A 4875-nucleotide genomic window follows, 5' to 3' on the forward strand; every position below is an offset into this window, starting at 1 on the left:
GCATGCAGGAGTGAAATCAGGAAGGCCAAATCACACTTGGAGTTGCAGCTAGCAAGAGATGTTAAGAGTAACAAGAAGGGTTTCTTCAGGTATGTTAGCAACAAGAAGAAGGTCAAGGAAAGTGTGGGCCCCTTACTGAATGGGGGAGAGTAGAGGAGCGGACTCACCCCTGCGGCGCCTCCTGCTGGTTGTCTCTGGGAATTAGCTCATTTCAGCATTGGAGCGCCCCCTGCAGGCCAGTGATCCACCTGTCCTCTGGCCTCCGAGTCCCTCCCGGACCCCGGTGCCCTTGTATCTGGGGTGCTGCCCCCTGGCAGTACACCCCTCAGTACTAGGGTCTCCCCTCCCCGGGGAACCCCCACCTACTATCCCTACCTCACCTCAGAATAAGGTCATTGCCAGTCACCAACTAGCCCCTGCGCCCTGGGGCAGACTGCAGTATAAGCCACTCATCACAGGCAAGGCTGGGTTTGGACCTGCTGCCTTTGCCTAGCCCTGGGCTGCCCTCTGCAACCCCCAGTACCCCTTGGCCTTCTACTAGGCCGCAGCCTGGGGCTTTCCAGGCTGGAGCTCCCCAGCTCCTCAGCCTGTCCCCAGCCCTGCTCCACTCAGGTGCCCTGTGTCTAGCTCCCTGCAGTCAGGCCCTTCTCTCTCTAAGAGCAGAGAGAGAACTATTTGGGCTCCTGGCTCCCAGCCTTCTTATACAGGCCAGTTGGGGCCTGATTAGGGCATGGCCCAGCTGTGGCTACTTCCCCAGTCAGCCCAGTAGCTTTTCCCTTTGCCCCAGCCCTCTGCCAGGGCTGTTTTAAACCCTTCCCGGCAGGAGCGGGGAACCACCCCACTACAGGGAGGCAAGCTAGTGACCGAAGATGTGGTAAAAGCTAATGTACTCAATGCTTTTTTTGCCTCTGTCTTCATGAACAAGGTCAGCTCCCAGACTGCTGCACTGGGCAGCACAGCATGGGGAGGAGCTGACCAGCCCTCTGTGGAGAAAGAAGTGGTTCGGGACTATTTAGAAAAGCTGGACGAGCACAAGTCCATGGGGCCGGATGCGCTGCATCTAAGGGGGCTAAAGGAGTTGGCGGATGTGATTGCAGAGCCATTGGCCATTATCTTAGAAAACTCATGGCAATTGAGGGAAGTCCCGGATGACTGGAGAAAGGCTAATATAGTGCCCATCTTTAAAAAAGGGAAGAAGGAGGATCCGGGGAACTACAGGCCAGTCAGCCTCACCTCAGTCCCTGGAAAAATCATGGAGCAGGTCCTCAAGGAATCAATTCTGAAGCACTTAGAGGAGAGGAAAATGATCAGGAACAGTCAGCATGAATTCACCAAGGGGAAGTCGTGCCTGACTAACCTAATTGCCTTCTATGAGGAGATAACTGGCTCTGTGGATGAGGGGAAAGCAGTGGACGTGTTATTCCTTGACTTTAGCAAATCTTTTGATACGGTCTCCCACAGTATTCTTGCCAGCAAGTTAAAGAAGTATGGGCTGGATGAATGGACTATAAGGTGGATAGAAAGCTGGCTAGATCGTCGGTCTCAACAGGTAGTGATCAATGGCTCCATGTCTAGTTGGCAGCCGGTATCAAGCGGAGTGCCCCAAGGGTCTGTCCTGGGGCCGGTTTTGTTCAATATCTTCATTAATGATCTGGAGGATGGTGTGGACTGCACTCTCAGCAAGTTTGCAGATAACACTAAACTGGGAGGAGTGGTAGATACACTGGAGGGTAGGGATACGATACAGAGGGACCTAGACAAATTAGAGGATCGGGCCAAAAGAAACCTGATGAGGTTCAACAAGGACAAGTGCAGAGTCCTGCACTTAGGATGGAAGAATCCCATGCACTGCTACAGACTAGGGACCGAATGGCGAGGCAGCAGTTCTGCAGAAAAGGACCTAGGAGTTACAGTGGATGGGAAGCTGGATATGAGTCAACAGTGTGCTCTTGTTGCCAAGAAGGCCAACGGCATTTTGGGCTGTATAAGTAGGGGCATTGCCAGCAGATCGAGGGACGTGATCGTTCCCCTCTATTTGACATTGGTGAGGCCTCATCTGGAGTACTGTGTCCAGTTTTGGGCCCCACACTGCAAGAAGGATGTGGAAAAATTGGAGAGAGTCCAGCAGAGGGCAACAAAAATGATTAGGGGGCTGGAGCACATGACTTATGAGGCGAGGCTGAGGGAACTGGGATTGTTTGGTCTGCAGAAGAGAAGAATGAGGGGGGATTTGATGCCTATATACAAATGCGAGAAGTATGGGTAATAAGCAGGAAGAACTGGAAGTGCTAATAAATAAATACAACTATGACATTGTTGGTATCACTGAAACTTGGTGAGATAATACACATGATTGAATGTTGGTGTGGATGGGTATAGCTTGCTCAGGAAGGATAGAAGGGGAAAAAAGGAGGAGGTGTTGCCTTATATATTAAAAATGTACACACTTGGACTGAGGTGGAGATGGACATAGGAGACAGAAGTGTTGAGAGTCTCTGGGTTAGGCTAAAAGCAGTAAAAAACAAGGGTGATGTCATGCTAGGAGTCTACTACAGGCCACCTAACCAGGTGGAAGAGGTGGATGAGGCTTTTTTTAAACCACTAACAATATCATCCAAAGCCCAAGATTTGGTGGTGATGGGGGACTTCAGCTATCCAGATATATGTTGGGAAAATAACACAGCGGGGCACAGACTATCCAATAAGTTCTTGGACTGCATTGCAGACAACTTTTTATTTCAGAAGGTTGAAAAAGCTACTGGGGGGAAGCTGTTCTAGACTTGATTTTAACAAATAGGGAGGAACTCGCTGAGAATTTGAAAGGCAGCCTGGGTGAAAGTGATCATGAAATCATAGAGTTCACAATTCTAAGGAAGGGTAGAAGGGAGAACAGCAAAATAGAGACAATGGATTTCAGGAAGGCAGATTTTGGGAAGCTCAGAGAGCTGATAGGTAAGGTCCCATGGGAATCAAGACTGAAGGGAAAAGCAACTGAGGAGAGTTGGCAGTTTTTCAAAGGGACATTATTAAGGGCCCAAAAAACAAGCTATTCTGCTGGGTAGGAAAGATAGAAAATGTGGCAAAAGACCACCTTGGCTTAACCACGCGATCTTGCACGATCTAAAAAATAAAAAGGAGTCATATAAAAAATGGAAACTAGGACAGATTACAAAGGATGAATATAGGCAAACAACACAGGAATGCAGAGGCAAGATTAGAAAGGCAAAGGCACAAAATGAGCTCAAACTAGCTACAGAAATAAAGGGAAACAAGAAGACTTTTTATCATTACATTAGAAGCAAGAGGAAGACCGAGGACAGGGTAGGCCCACTGCTCAGTGAGGAGGGAGAAACAGTAACAGGAAACTTGGAAATGGCAGAGATGCTTAATGACTTCTTTGTTTCGGTCTTCACGAAGACGTCTGAAGGAATGCCTAACATAGTGAATGCTAATGGGAAGGGGGTAGGTTTGGAAGATAAAATAAAAAAAGAACAAGTTAAAAAGCACTTAGAAAAGTTAGATGCCTGCAAGTCACCAGGGCCTGATGAAATGCATCCTAGAATACTCAAGGAGCTAATAGAGGAGGTATCTGAGCCTCTAGCTATTATCTTTGGAAAATCATGGGAGACAGGAGAGACTCCAGAAGACTGGAAAAGGGCAAACATAGTGCCCATCTATAATAAGGGAAATAAAAACATCCCAGGAAACTACAGACCAGTTGGTTTTATTTCTGTGCCAGGGAAGATAATGGAACAAGTAATTAAGGAAATCATCTGCAAACACTTGGAAGGTGGTAAGGTGATAGGGAACAGCCAGCATGGATTTGTAAAGAACAAATCATGTCAAACCAATCTGATAGCTTTCTTTGATAGGATAACGAGTCTTGTGGATAAGGGAGAAGCGGTGGATGTGGTATACCTAGACTTTAGTAAGGCATTTGATACGGTCTCGCATGATATTCTTATCAACAAACTAGGCAAATACAATTTAGATGGGGCTACTATAAGGTGGGTGCATAACTGGCTGGATAACCGTACTCAGAGAGTAGTTATTAATGGTTCCCAATCCTGCTGGAAAGGTATAATGATTGGGGTTCCGCAGGGGTCTGTTTTGGGACCGGCTCTGTTCAATATCTTCATCAACGACTTAGATATTGGCATAGAAAGTACGCTTATTAAGTTTGCAGATGATACCAAACTGGGAGGGATTGCAACTGCTTTGGAGGATAGGGTCATAATTCAAAATGATCTGGACAAATTGGAGAAATGGTCTGAGGTAAACAAGATGAAGTTTAACAAAGACAAATGCAAAGTGCTCCACTTAGGAAGGAACAATCAGTTTCACACATACAGAATGGGAAGAGACTGTCTAGGAAGGAGTACGGCAGAAAGGGATCTAGGGGTTATAGTGGACCACAAGCTAAATATGAGTCAACAGTGTGATGCTGTTGCAAAAAAAGCAAACATGATTCTGGGATGCATTAACAGGTGTGTTGTGAGCAAGACATGAGAAGTCATTCTTCCGCTCTACTCTGCTGTGGTTAGGCCTCAGCTGGAGTATTGTGTCCAGTTCTGGGCGCCGCATTTCAAGACAGATGTGGAGAAATTGGAGAGGGTCCAGAGAAGAGCAACAAGAATGATTAAAGGTCTTGAGAACATGACCTATGAAGGAAAGCTGAAAGAATTGGGCTTGTTTGGAAAAGAGAAGACTGAGAGGGGACATGATAGCAGTTTTCAGGTATCTAAAAGGGTGTCATAAGGAGGAGGGAGAAAACTTGTTCACCTTAGCCTCTAAGGATAGAACAAGAAGCAATGGGCTTAAACTGCAGCAAGGGAGGTTTAGGTTGGACATTAGGAAAAAGTTCCTAACTGTCAG

Source organism: Trachemys scripta, chromosome 23 (assembly GCF_013100865.1).
Source record: "Trachemys scripta elegans isolate TJP31775 chromosome 23, CAS_Tse_1.0, whole genome shotgun sequence".
NCBI classification, from domain to species: domain Eukaryota; kingdom Metazoa; phylum Chordata; order Testudines; family Emydidae; genus Trachemys; species Trachemys scripta.